The following is a 15,327-nucleotide window of genomic DNA, read 5'->3' as shown; positions in this document are numbered from 1 at the left end:
CCTACAAAGCTCTAACGGTATTCTCAATTGTAAATTAATTCTTTGGTTAGAAAAAATGGAATTGATGAGTTCTAGGAAAACCAATTTTGCAAGAATGATAAGGATAGATTGCTGGAAAATGATACGGATTGCACTATCCAAAACATATTTTCATAATATTATGTGAAATTATATGGTGGGGAATATTATGGAGTACTTGCATTTCAGTCTTAGCAAGAAAATATTCTATAACTGAATTTGAAAGGATGTGTTTGTATTGCACTATTTTAAAAAATGGCCTTGTACAATTGACCCCTGACATTTAGAGTAAATCATCCTGCTTGTAGGTAATAAATCTTAAGTGGTACATTCACTGTACATGCAGCAATGGGTTTGGGGGTTTTTTAAAGTAAGAGCTAGGCAGAAGGTTCATATTTGAATTATGTGATGAAAAGCAATTTTTAACAAATCTTAATAAGCAAGTGCATATAGAACTCTGGTTTAAAAGTCTGCACCTTGAAAGGAAATGTACACGATTATGCAATTTGCCCTCCAAGGAATGTTGGTACTTGATTCCCTAAAGAAGTAAGGAAGAACTTGGCAAGCATTATCAGCTAGCAAAGTGTTGCATCAATAGCTTAGTCTAAAATGTGTTCAAGGAACCATCTTATTAGACTTCAGATTAACAGCTCAAACCACCTTTTTAGTTTTCTCTTAGTAATGTATAATTTGAAAAATGGCCTGCTCTCCCATTACCTTTGTAATGTTTGCATTTTTTAAAAGAGGAATTCAGTTTTTGTTGATTTTTTTTTAAATTTTTGTCACCAAGGATTTGTGGTGGAAGGCCACATTTGCAAGTAACACTAATGTATGCTTTATCAAGCTGCGCTGTGGATGAATTCAGTGCTGTCCCATGTAGCCTGAGCAGTCCCACTTCACTCCTCCCTTTGTGATAAATAAAGAGGCTAGCTTACAGTTGCATCAGAACCCGAAGTGTGGTAACTATGACCACTAGCCAGCTTGAAGTCATGGTTTGTTGTAGACTTAGCAATCCTGGATTTTTTTAGGGCAAAGCAAACCACAGTCCTGGGTTTGGAAGTTACACTAAGCTACCCTCTGCAAGGTTTGTTTACCTGCTCATGGAAGGGAAGAGCAAAGTGTGGCTGCATGCACAGTATGGCGCAGTAAATCATGTTTTTACATCTTAGTTTTGTGTACAAATGCAACCATTATTAGTTTTATATGTCCTGAATCAGGTCATTGATTCATCTAGATTCTAGACCACTGCTGTCTGCTTTGACTCACATCCACACTCCTGGGTCTCAGTTAGTCTATGCTAGTCCTGCCACAAATGCATCTCTTTCAAGTGGATAGGTCAGGAGTTGGAACTGTGGACTTCTGTATGCAAAGCATGGGCTCTATCGCTGAGTGATGGTTTCTTCTTCCCAAAGACATAAAAGGTCCCCCTATGGACTTACTTTTGAAAATACTAGATATACAGAAGCAGTATTCAGTGGAGCAGCAATCCTTGAATGTATTCCATACCTCTGGTGTGAGACAGCTTCTTTAGTGCTAATAATGGGTTGACTTGAAACAGAATGATTAAAGATGACTATTGAAAAGTTGAATTGAGGGCCAAACTAGATGTTGCACTGTGTCTAGTTTTTGACAGGTATCTCTGTGTGTGTTATTTTAAAAAGCTGTATGCCGTATACTGAGAGTTTGGCCAAAGGAATGGCAGGGGTGCTGATTAACCCTTTCACACCTAGCTGTTGTTTTGCTTGAAATTGCTTGTGGAAGAAGATATGGAAGCTGCTTTTATATCTATCAGTCACTTTTCTATGATGTCTGGAAAAGCAGCATGGGGAGAGTTTGTTTCTGACTGGGTAAAAGGGAAAGTGGGTGAAGGTGTTAGTAAGAGTAATAATCTTAGTAATAGGAAGATAAGAAGTAATCAATTGCTTCATTAAAAAAGTAATACTAGGGCACTTTTCCATAGCCTATGAATATGCATTAGTTCAGGGGTTGCCAGTATGGCGCCCTTCAAATGCTGTGTGTAGGAACACTCCTCAGCCCTTGCCAATGGTCAAGAATGATAAAAGGCTTGCAGGCCTTGCATTATGGCTTGCAGATTTTGGAATGTAAATGTGTATACTTTCAGCTCTTGTCTCCTTCATTACGTATTTGCTGAGTATTACAGTGATAGGCATATTACACAGCCAGACACTAGTACAAAAAGAGTTTTAGAGTTAATCCAAGTCTTTGGTCAGGTGGCAGGATTTAAGCTGAACAAACAAAAAACTAAAGTTTTGGGAAAAAATCTAACAAATGTTGAAAGAGAGAGTTTTCAAAATGAAACTGGGTTAATGGTGGCAAAGAAAGTAAAATATTTGGGGATCAATATGACATCTAAAAATGTGAATTTATTTAAAGACAATTATGACAAATGTTGGACAGAGGTAAAGAAAGATCTAGAAATATGGTCGAACTTGAAGCTTTCCTTGTTAGGCCGAATTGCAGTGATTAAAATGAATGTATTGCCTAGAATGTTATTTTTGTTCCAGACATTACAAATTGTGGATAAACTAGACTGTTTCAAGAAGTGGCAGAAAGATATATCTAAATTTGTCTGGCAGGGCAAAAAGCCCAGAATAAAATTTAAGATACTTACTGATGCAAAAGAAAGAGGGGGGTTTGCCCTGCCGGACTTAAGACTGTACTATGAATCGGCAGCTTTCTGCTGGTTGAAAGATTGGCTACTTCTTGAGAATGCAGACATTCTGGATTTGGAAGGATTTGACAATAGGTTTGGTTGGCATGCATATATATGGTATGACAAGGTTAAAGTTCACAAGGGTTTCAAAAACCATATTGTTAGGAAAGCATTATACAATGTTTGGATTCGATATAAGGATTTGCTGGAAAACAAAACTCCTAGGTGGTTATCACCAATGGAGGCTAAGGAGGTGAAGAAACTTAATATGGAATCCAAATGGCCAAAATATTTTGAAATTTTAGAACAAGAAAGTGGCAAATTCAAATTACAGAGTTTTGAGAAAATAAAGTCCAAGGTACGAGATTGGCTCCATTATTATCAAATAATGGAGACCTTTAAACAAGACAGGAAAATTGGCTTCCAGGTGGAGAAATCAAAATTAGAAACAGAATTGTTAGAACCCAATACAAAGAATTTATCAAGAATGTATAATCTGCTGCTGAGGTGGAATACAATAGATGAGACAGTCAAGCCAGCTATGATCAAATGGGCACAGGATATAGGTCATGATATTATGTTTGCTGACTGGGAACAGTTATGGACCACCGGTATTAAATTTACGGCATGTAATGCCCTAAGAGAAAATATTATGAAAATGATTTACAGGTGGTACATGACTCCAGTCAAGCTTGCGAAGATTTATCATTTGCCCAATAATAAATGTTGGAAATGTAATGAGACTGAAGGTACCTTCTTTCACCTTTGGTGGACCTGCCCAAAGATTAAAGCCTTTTGGGAAATGATTTATAATGAAATTAAGAAGGTACTTAAATGTACTTTTCATAAGAAACCAGAGGCATTTCTCTTGGGCATGGTCGGCCAATTGGTGTCAAGGAAGGATAAGACTTTTTTTATGTACGCCACTACAGCAGCAAGGATTCTTCTAGCAAAGTATTGGAAGACACAAGAATTACCCACATTGGAAGAATGGCAGACGAAAGTGATTGACTTTATGGGACTGGCAGAAATGACTGGCAGAATCCGTGACCAAGAGAAAGAGACGGTGGAGGAAGATTGGAAGAAGTTTAAAGTATATCTTAAGAACTGTTACAAAATTGAGGAGTGCTAAAATGCCAAGGGGAAGGAAGATGCAGAATTACAGCTGAAATTGTTTGATGATTTAAGGGGAAATTGAGAAAGATAATAAGTTTAAATTGGCAAAAAGGGTTGCTGAAAAACTGTAAAATAAGGTTACAAAAAGGGTGAGGTATGGGGAAGTCCGAGAAAGGAGGCTTATGAAAATGAGGTTGAGAAATTATATTTGTGTGTTTGCCTGCATTTTGTTGATGTTTCTATGTTGTTTTGTTTTAAAATTGGAAAATTAATAAAAATTATTATTAAAAAAAAAAAAAGATAGGCATATTACACAAGCTGGTAAAAATAACTTTACTGGGCATCTTGGCCCAGTAAAGTCCAAGTAAGTTTGAAACATGACTACAATATGAAATTAAATACTGGGGTTTAACAGGATTAAAAATATATATATATTTCTCTGATTGGAGTGTTCCTTATGTAGGCAGGTGTAGAGTACAGCCAGACAGAAGACATTCTGAACCCAATTCACTAGGGGTAATAGTGGAGGATGAAGGGTGCTTTATGCAATAATTATTTTTATTTCTGTAACTGTCGTCGGCATGGATATTCTAGCCTTGCAATAACAGTTCTTGCTCACACAGACACCAGGAGATGGAGTGACATTAATGATGGAGAAAGACCCCCAGTTCTTTGCAGTTGGGGATATGTGAGCTGTGTGTTCACAGTCTTATGGCAGTGCAAAGATTCTTACTGCTCTGTTAGGTCTTGGTGCCAGCTCACATATTAAGCAGAAGTCCAAGATTGCCACAGAGTGAACACTCAACAGGAAGCTGCAGCCAGTCACAGGTCTCTGACAACTGCACTTATATAGCAAGTGTTTGCCTTGTTCACACAGAACATAATTAGGTAGAAACATAAAAATATCTTAGGTGTACATCTATAAGAAATAGTGTGCAGATTTACCCCGTGAACATGACATGTGAAATCATCAGTTTACAACTTATGTGGCAGTAGATTCTAGTCAGCTAGTATATAATATTTTTGCAAATAGAATATATAATATTTATTTGGAAGCCCAGATCTGTAACTTCGAGACCCTGCAGCAAGTTGATGTAGATCTTGTTACCATATAGCTAAGAGAGACCACAGCACCACCCACATCCAAACCACTGAGCCTCGTGGGCCTGACGATCAGAATGTTGGCAGTTCAGAATCTGCGCAATGGGGTGAGCTCCCATTGCTCTGTTAGGGCATCTGCCAACCTAGCAGTTCGGAAAAAAGCATACCAGTGCAAGTAGATAAATAGGTACCACTTCAGCAGAAAGGTAAATGGCGTTTCCATGTGTTCTGGCACTCATCACGGTGTCCTGTTGCACCAGAAGCGATTTAGTCATGCTGGCCACATGACCTGGAAAGCTGTCTGTGGACAAACGCTGGCTCCCTCAGACTGAAGCAAGATGAGCGCCGCACCCCATCGTCACCTTTGACTGGACTTAACCATCCAGGCATCCTTTACCTTTACTTTTTACCTTATAGCTAAGACAATTAGTATACCGTATTTTTTGCTCTATAAGACTCACTTTTTCCCTCCTAAAAAGTAAGGGGAAATGTGTGTGCGTCTTATGGAGTGAATGCAGGCTGCGCAGCTATCCCAGAAGCCAGAACAGCAAGAGGGATTGCTGCTTTCACTGCACAGCGATCCCTCTTGCTGTTCTGGCTTCTGAGATTCAGAATTTTTTTTTTCTTGTTTTCCTCCTCCAAAAACTAGGCGCATCTTGTGGTCTGGTGCGTCTTATAGAGAGAAAAATATGGTATGTAAAAAGTGAACCAGGATGAAATATTTAATGGTAAAAACAGGATATATTAAGGATCACCTGATTCCTTATATCCTGGTCTGATCACTGATTTTTTTGGGGGGGAGGAGGGATCTTGGTTAGCAGTCCCCCATGGCTCAGATACATGACTCATAACTGCAAGAAGCTGTCTATACAGTGTAGAGGGCGCAAGCTATAGAACTCTCTTCCAGCTGAGGGGAGACAGGCACCCTCTCTGCTGAACTTCAGGTGCATGACTAAGACTTTCTTCTTCCAACAGGCATTTTAAGAAGGTATTTAGTTTTATTATAAATTGTTATTACCGTATGTTTTGTGACAATATGTAGCAAAAACCATTATACAAGGATGTTTGCATCCTTGCTTCTCATGCCAAAAAGGGGGGGGGGGAGGGAGGAAAGCAAATGGCATATGAAGAAGGGAGAGAGATAGCATAACAAAACTCTATAATACCATGAATGAGTTAAAAGGAGGGTGGAAATCATCATTTATTTTGCCATTCCAGAAATGTAAAAACAAGCCCCACCTCTCTTGATGATTAAGTATTGCATTTCTTTTATATGTAATTTTTATCATTAAAATAGTTCGCCAAGTTTTCCTTTAGCAATCAGTTAAGGTAGTGGGATCTTTATTTGTCCCCTTTTTGTGCAATATACTGTTTTGCTGTTGTTAGCAGTAGCAATCAGTTGTAAATCAGTATTAATGACTTAAGGGTGAAGCATCAAAAGGAGAGTTGTTTTAGGGTTTCTTGGGAGATCATAACCTGTACATATTCATGTAGTATTCAGTACTTCTGTCCAGAAAGGTATTTTTAAAACATCTTTTTTTTTTACTCTTAAATATCCTTAGAGCAGGATAAAAATATCCTAAATTATGGCTAGTATATTAGTATTCCTTAATATACCGGTATATATAATTACTGCACGTTTTATGGCTCCTTAACATCTAAGATTTTAAATAAATGTGCACTTTTTATTTCAGAGCAAGTAAACCATGGACACTAGCTTTCATTAAAAAGATCCTTCTCTGTGGTGACACAGACCTGTAAGGCTGGAGAGAGAAAAAAATACTCCACCAAGCAGTGGAAGCAGAAATTGCAGAGAAAACATATTGTCTGAACCCAGCAAGTTACACTCATTTGCATGTTGGATAGAGTTGCACTTTTGTGTTTTAATGTAACTGTAGTAGGTACAGTGGTACCTCAGGTTACATACGCTTCAGGTTACAGGCTCTGCTAATCCAGAAATAGTACCTCAGGTTAAGAACTTTGCTTCAGGATGAGAACAGAAATCGTGTTCCGGCGGCACGGCGGCAGCAGGAGGCCCCATTAGCTAAAGTGGTGCTTCAGGTTAAGAACAGTTTCAGGTTAAGAACGGACCTCTGGAACGAATTAAGTACTTAACCCGAGGTACCATTGTATAAAGTAATGAGCAGAAATATGACTAGGCCACTTCTGCTTTCTCACTCAGTAAGAGTGCTGGTGCTAGTTTGCCCCAAACATAACTGACCCATAGTGGAGCAAGGCTCGGAGAGCTGGTGTTTTTATCTTTGTGAAGGAGAGAAGATTGAAGGGCTGAACTAGTCTCCTGTTGAATACTACAATTACTGGCTGAAACACTACTGGCTGAATTCATTATTGTTGAAATCCACCTAGGAGGGGAAGCTTGGAGCCACCCTTGGACCTTGCTTAGCAATTCCTTTTAGCTTGGAACTTGCAGAGCCACAGAAACCATCCTCTCTTGCCACTTGCTGAGGTCTCCTCTTGAGGCACACCCTACTTACTATACTACTGCTCCCTCCCTGCTTCTTTATGGAATGATCTCCCCTTGGTGATTAGGCAGGCATCAGTTGTAGAGTACTTACAGCATGCTATTTGCTCAGGCATTCCCAGGCCATTAGTGCCAGTTTTAGCACCCAAATATTAATATTTTACTAGCATGTTTTTATGGATGTGTTTGATGATTTGTTATATTGTTATATAACAATATTTCTTATATTGTTTTGGTTGTAAATTACATTGGTATTGTCAGGAGTGAAGGGGGTATAGAAATAGTTTTGTAAGTACATAAATGTAAGTTTGCCAACTTTTTTTTTTCATTTTTAGAAAAGAGGCCTTGTTCCTTCACTTTTGTACAGATCCTATATTAGGCAATTAATAACTAGTTCAGCCTTTGGCAACCTGGTGCCTTGCAGATGTTTTAGACTACAATTCCCATCAGACCCAGCAGGCACACGCTGATGCAAGTTGTAGTCCTAATTAGGAAGGCACCAGATGAGTGAAATCTGAACAAATGTGTTTAGCACAGCCCTTAAGCATGATGGTTGGCTAAAATGAAAAGAAAATGGGTTTGAATCAAGCCATATTTATTTTAAGCATCCCCCTACACAGCTTTTAATATAACATTCCTAAGGCAGCTAACATATTTTAAAACCAGTAACAATTGTTTAAAGCAATACAATGCTTGAGGCATTTAAAACCCCTAAAAGGACAAACGAAAAAAATTGTTTTTTTACTGGATACTGAAAGTCATCAGGCATGGTGTCAACGACAGGAGCCAGGATGAGGTCAGTAATAACTCACATGGTGTCAGTTGTTAAGTCTTAAGTCAAAAAAACAAACAGCTCAGGAGGCCAGGTCTAGTGAGCACAGCAACTCTTTGCGGTAGCTCTTGCTTCCCAGTGCTCTTTAAGACTACTCCCCTGGTTCCTTCCCAAGCAGTCTGAGACTCCTCCATCTTGCTTGTCTTTGCTCCACCCTCTTCATACCTCTTTGGGTTCTAGTAGACCAGGGGGGAGGGGAGCTGGTCACCGCAGGAGTGGGAGACAGACTGACTTCTTTACCAGCCTGACTCTTCTCTGCCTCTTGGGTCCCCTCCTCTCCAGCCTCTTCTTCTGTCTCTGATTCTTGACTGCTTTCTGCCATAGAGTCTTCCTGCTCAATAAACCCCGTTACCTTTTCAGCTTCCAACAGCTCCTCCCAGTCTGCTTCCTCTTCTCCCTCTGACCACTCATTGTCATCCCACCACCAATCCCCTGGCTCTGAGCCTTCTTCCCTTTGGGGTTCTCCAACTAGTACCTGCCACCACCACTCCCTGATACATGGAGCCAAGTAATTAGATAAGAGTGAGAGCACCATGAGTCAGTCCTCTAGCACAGCAGGTGCATATTGAAGCAAGACATCTGTCAAATGTACATGTCTTAGACCAGGTGTGTCTAAATTGTGAGCTTCCAAATGAATCCCCTCATCCCCTAAAATTGGCAATTCTGGCTGGGGTTGTTGGGGGTTGGAGTCCAACAAAATCTAAAAGGCTTCTGCTTCTCCACTATTGTCCATTTGTGACTCTCATAATTAAAACAAATGGGTTGTATTCAATGTGGTGTTAAGTAGATCATTGCATCAGTGCAAGGATTTCTTCTTGCACAATTGAAACATCTCCCTATCTCCTCCCACGTATGTCCCTTAAATCTGTTCTGGGGGTTCCTTCAACCCTCCAAAATAGATTTGGGGGCGGCACAGGAATTTTTGTTGTGCTAGTGGTAATCCTTGCATTAGTGCAACCTTTTACTTTCTTCTTGAAAGCAAGCTGTTAGTCAGAACAGACAAAATGTACTCATTTCTACATGTTTCAATTAATTTCGTTAGCAGTTGCAGTTAACATATGAGCCAAAATTGGTTCCAATGCTTGGAATGTCAGCTGCAAAGCAGAATCAAAGTTATGGCCCTGAACCCCGATTTTCTGGTCAACTCCATTACCAGCCAACTATACTTCAGTCTTGTGTGGAGTGAGCTTCAGTTTGTTGGCCCTCTTTCAGAACTTTACTGACTTGAACACCTGTTTAGAACATCTTCCTCACTTGAATTTGATGTAAATGAGAAATAGAGCTAAACATCATCAGCATACTGATGGAACTTCAAATCCCCAAACGACCTCTCCCAGTGGTTTTATGTAGCTGTTAAACAGCAGGGGAGCCAAGGTGGAAACCTGCTGAACCTCGCAGCATTAATGCCATCAGGCAGAGCAGAGCAGCTGTCGTGCAGCACCATCATCTGGAAACTATCATTCAGGTAGGAGTGGAGTCATTGAAATGGAGTGCCTGCAATTACCGGTATTTGGCCCTCCATTCTCAGATGTGGTGTGCTAAAATTGCAGACGTATCAAAAACTGTATTTTCAGTTGCCTTGGGCAATAGCATTGAAGGAGGTTTGTAAAAAAGACTGGGCAATTTAACTGCTGATCTACCTGCACTTTGGCACACCTGATTTCTAAGCCACATTATATCAAGCTGTAGTCATAGTAGCAGACGTACCTCTACTTCCTAGCTGCCATGTAACTATAATGCAGGTTTTGGCAACAGTGCACCCAAGTCTTAAGAAAATCATCCGTTCCCTCAATTTCAGGATAGTTTGTTAATTTTAAAGAACTAGCAAGATTTAAAATGGTGTTGCTTGATAACAAATTTCTGTTTGTGAACTTAGATTTGTAACGCGCATTCTACTTGAGATTCAGTCACCAATAAACATTAGCAACCAACCCTGCCAACCGTGTGGAATTATGTGCAGGGCAGACAACTTTCCACTCTGGATTAAGCTGACGCTACGAGTCTCACTTTACGCAAGAACTAAACTGGGCACTTGTAAGACTAGTGCCTAGCAAATCTTTAAAATGCTTTACTTATTATAGATGCAATATGAATTTTGTGTTTAGGAATAGGATTCAGCTGATGCCGATGGTATTAATATAAGTTCGCTTGCTTTTGTACCGAGCTGATAGAACCTTTGAGCACAATGCTTGTAAGATATGAAAATGCCAAAGTTTACCCACTTTGATTGGTGGGACTGAGAGCAAATGCTATTGATTTGTTGTAACTTTTAGATGTCATATGCCCTAAAAGCTGGGCTAGAATTCCTTTAACTATTGCTTGTTTATTTTAATATGGACATATTGAATGAGTCAGAAAACTGTTTGACAACCAGTGCAATTGATTATCCTAGTAGCTGCATTTTGTACCAACTGCAATTTCTAATCGGCCTTTAAAGGCAGCCCTAAGTAGATAGCATTGCAATAGCCGAATCTGCTATAACAAGTACATGAGTAGCTCAGACCAGGTAGGGTCATATACTTAACCAATGTAAACTCATTTGATTGAGCTGCATGCTGTATAATTGAATTTGTGGTTCTATTGATTGCTGCCTGTTTGCCAGTAAGATCCAGTGGAAAAATGGTAGAATTTCATTCCAGTCCTAGAACAGTTACAGTCGAACTGGCTGACCTTGGGTAGAATTAGTTCCCTTTTCTTCAACAGGAATAACAGTGGCATACTTAATGGAGAATAATACATTGATACCATAAGCCTAAGCAATAGAGTTTCTGAATAAAACAGAAACGTGATGTAAAGTGCAAGCACCTTTTGTTTTATTTTTAGTCTGACTTTTCAGTCACATCTCAGTTCATAGAGTTTACAGAATCAGGTCATTGGCTTTGTACTGCCCTGGTTCCTTTAATGTAAGTGAAAACGGCTGATTAATCTCATCTCCAAAATTGTATATAAAGATATTGAAAACAGAAGGTACTGTTGCTAATGGGGGGGGGAGGGAATCGTAAGCTTACACTTTTGACTGAGAGAGCTTAGCTATTTGAATATTTACTGCTATTTATTCCTTCCACCTCTTCCAATTGCCATCCAGAACTAAACCACTGTGTTATAGGACTGTGAGAGACTGCTGTGCCCTCAAGTATATTTGTGCAGTTCCCATTGATTTCTGTGGAAGTTGGTCATGCATATGTCAGGACAAAATTAGATTGATTTGAGCTGCAACAGCAGAACAAACAAAAAAAGAAAACATGTTCACATTATAGAAGTCGAGGAATTTGATGGTTGAAGTGCACATTTTCATAAATAAAACTGACTGCTTGCTAAATATTTTGTAGCTGTGCAACTCAGGCCCACATTCCTCTTCCTTCTTTTATAAGTTTTTATCTTAAATCCCAACCCCAATTTTAAGCTTTGACAAACTGTCTATTTCATTCAGAATCCTGTTAAAGTCAAAGGGATATGAGTGAGTACAATGCTCAGCGCATTGATCAGTCTCTTTGGCTGGTTTGAATTCTTTCTCAGTAAGGGGGTCAAAAATGTTAAACAAAGGGATATGTCTGTTTTAAACTCAGTGTTCAAGGTGACATTTTCACTGTTTGAATATTGGCTATCCAGAGGTCACTAGGCTTTATTGTTCCACCACATTTATATGGGGTGTTTTCTGGGGACTAAAGTATTGTTCTGGTTATGATATGAATGTCATTATATTCAGAGATGAGTAGAATCTATGATCTCCTGGAAACTAGGGCACCACTGCATCTCCAGAGTAATAAAGAGCTGATCATTAACTTTTTTATTTTTTGGGGGGGGGCAACTTCATTACCCAAAGAGCACAACAAGTACATCTACATAACAAAGGAAATGCACAGCATAGGAAATACATGCTATTCATATAATGTGGATTTTGTAATCAAAGTGTCGTGCAAACATGTACAACATGCTACCAAAGCTTCCATCACATCACCTACTTCAGGGATAGGAAACCTGCGATCTTCTAGCTGTTGTTGGACTAAAACTCCTATTATTCCTGACTAGCTGGTTAATCTGCTTAAAGCTGATTAGATCCAAACAACATCTAGAGGGCCACAAGTCCCCCCTCCCTGTCCCCACTGGATCATAATTAAAAAAACACCAACCACTTTTTAAAAGTTCACTGGACAATATTGTAAGAATGTTAGCAGAGGAAATTTTCTTCTCCACCACTCATTGCTGCAGCATAGATTCTGTAATGAGCTCTTATTTGTGCAGACAGACTCTCCACAAGACTTTCGTCACTTCCACTCTAGCAGTCTGTCAACTTCCTGTATTTTCCTCAGCTCAGATGTGTATCAAGGAGCCAGATGGACTATGCTCAGGGGAAATGGATGCTTAGGAATGATCATGTCAACTATGAGGATCATTCTTGCAATTCACATAGTGACTAGGGATTTGACAGGCGCTGAATAAGCCTTACCAACAAAAAAATCTCATCAATGTCTTCCAGCCCTGCAAAGTAGAATAGTTTCTGTAGACCCAAACCTGAACAAGAAGTGATCCAACCATGACATTAAAAAAAACAACAACAAAAAAACCCTTCTTAGACCATCATCTTCTTGCCTGGTAGGGGAAAAAAACACAGATCAAGAATATGTCATGAAAGCTATGAAGTCTTGAGTCAACCTGGAAGTGGTGGTCTTGATTATGGATAGTGAGTTTCTCCATAATAGTCATATTGGAAGTTTTTAACACCAATCCAGAGAGCACCTCCATCAGCTTAGTCAGAGAAACTGGTGGACAGTGATGTGAGACATAGTTCAACAGAATCAATACTTGTTGTAATAATCTTTCGTAAACCTTTTTGAGTGATCTGCCTGAAGAGTGGTATATAAATAAATAAATAAATAAATGAAATCCCTAATCTGTTTTGTGCACTGATCAAAAGATACACTCCTGCTCTCCATATGGTAGATGGTACTTGCCACTTGCCACTAACTACATTTTTGAACTTAAGAAATGGGTGATAAATAAACTAAGAAAGCAAGTGACTGTTACAGCAATTTGCAGTACTTAATACATAAATAATGTACATAAAAACATAGGAGCACAATTTTCTTTTTCTTATTGCATAAATGGTCTTGAAGGATGCTTATTAAAGACCCAGTGTCTTTAATTGGCTTCCCATGAGATAAACAAACAAACTTGGAACTTTGGGTATATTTACATAGTTGCAAGGTTCCAAGTTTCTTTAACTCAGCAGGGGGCCGGTCCACTGTCCCTCAAACCTTGTGGGGGGCCGGACTATATTTTTTTTTGTGGGTGGGGGGGGGAATGAACAGATTGCTATGCCCCACGAATAACCCAGAGATGCATTTTAAATAAAATTACACATTCTGCTCATGTAAAAACATGCTGATTCCCGGACCGTCCATGGGCCAGATTTAGAAGGTGATTGGGCCGGATCCGGCCCCCAGGCCTTAGTTTGCCTACCCATGGTTTATCTTACAGGAAGCCAATTTGCTTCTTAAGTACCACAAATGATGATGTTGTTGTTGTTGTTGTTGTTGTTGTTGTTCACAGCTGAAAATATGAAAATAGCCAGTGAAACAGCTACAGAAGGCAAACACATTTATTATGCAAACTCATCCTTAACAATTGGCACCTCCATCCTACCAATTCACACAGCGCTTTTGAGACATGGGCCAATAATAGTTAATGTAGTTATGGAAGCATCCTGTGTAAAATAACATAATACCATAATTACACTGTGCAATCAGAATATGTGTGTGCATTATTATTGCTTTCCGCTTTTCCTGTGTTGATAGCTGCATTGATTCAATGGGATTACATAGCACTCCAGTGTGGATGAAATACAAATAGCAATGGGTTGTTACTTGTTTGTCAGATGTATTAAGAAGCCATCATGCTTTATCAAAAAGAAGATTATGTTAGAAAAAGTGAACTCTGGATTAGCATGTAACAGAATGAAAGCAATTAGCTATTTAATGGGATACTGATAATTCTAGATATAGCAGCCCAAAATTCCAAGTAAGGAGTGTTTAATTCCCATGCTAATTAAAATAAAAGATGAAACATGAGGTCATACAAAAGAACACTGGGTGATCTCCAGTATTAGCCATACTGAAAGTAAACCCACTAAACACAACATATTTGCTAATCTGAGAATGTCTTAGTTGAATGTTATTCAAAACCTATCAAACCTATCAAACTTCCTGCTAATTAAAGCCATTCTCACACAGAAGCATTGTTTAACTATTGTGCAATGAGATATATCTTCCTGGCGTTTATCCCCTTCCAATCCCCTCTTTGGTAAAGTTCCTTTGGCTGCAGCAAGCACATGTATGGCAAACAAAGGAAGGTGTGTGTGTTTGAAAAGTGAAGGCAGCAAAGCTTACAGGCTTCTGTGAACATACATTTGCACCAATGACAACCTTAGAAACTCCTTTAATAAATACAGATGGACTTTTATTTTGATGGTGAGTTTAATTTTTCTTCTGGTTCCTGCACGAACTTCAAATAAGGTTAATTATTACATGACTGCAAGAAAAGACTTTGCAAAACTCTGCAAAATAACTAACTAGATATTTGTATATACTAGGTATTTATATTTAACATTTTATTTTTTGAAAGCAATGATAAACATCCCTCTATTTCATCTGTTTCTCACCCCAACCCCCAGTAAAGGAATTTCCCAGCTACCATAAACTCTCAATAAACTTTCAATATATTGAAGTAAGCCAATTATAGGGAGGGAAATAGAGGGTGAAGAGAGTGGGGATGGGAAAGGCCTGAGTGACAAAGTATGAACCAACCCAGACCCTACACTCGTCGTCTGAGTCCGCCCTTATTGTGCCTCCTCCACAAGAGGTCCGTAGGGTGACAACATGAGAGCAGGCCTTTTCTACAGTGGCTCCCCACTTGTGGAATGCTCTCCCCAGGGAGCCTTGCCTGGCCCCTTCATGACATATCTTTAGGCACCAGGCAGAAACACCCCTCTTCTCCAAGGCCTTTGGCTAATTAAACAATCATAGATGCCTTTTGAACTGGAGGCAAGGTATTGTTTTGTTTGTTACTGGTATGCATTTTTGTGCTTTTATATTGCAAACCACCCTG

At 39.3% G+C, this 15,327-nt stretch overlaps 1 protein-coding gene across 3 annotated transcripts in view; it reads left to right on the top strand.

Annotated features, from left to right (window-relative positions):
• The window catches only part of JPH1 (junctophilin 1), a 66,512-nt gene that overhangs the window by 12,862 nt on the left and 38,323 nt on the right, over positions 1-15,327 (top strand). The window lies entirely within an intron of this gene.

This window comes from Podarcis cretensis (assembly GCF_951804945.1).
Source record: "Podarcis cretensis genome assembly, chromosome: 7".
Classification (NCBI taxonomy): Eukaryota; Metazoa; Chordata; class Lepidosauria; order Squamata; family Lacertidae; genus Podarcis; species Podarcis cretensis.
This window is presented reverse-complemented; position numbering and strand designations above follow the sequence as displayed.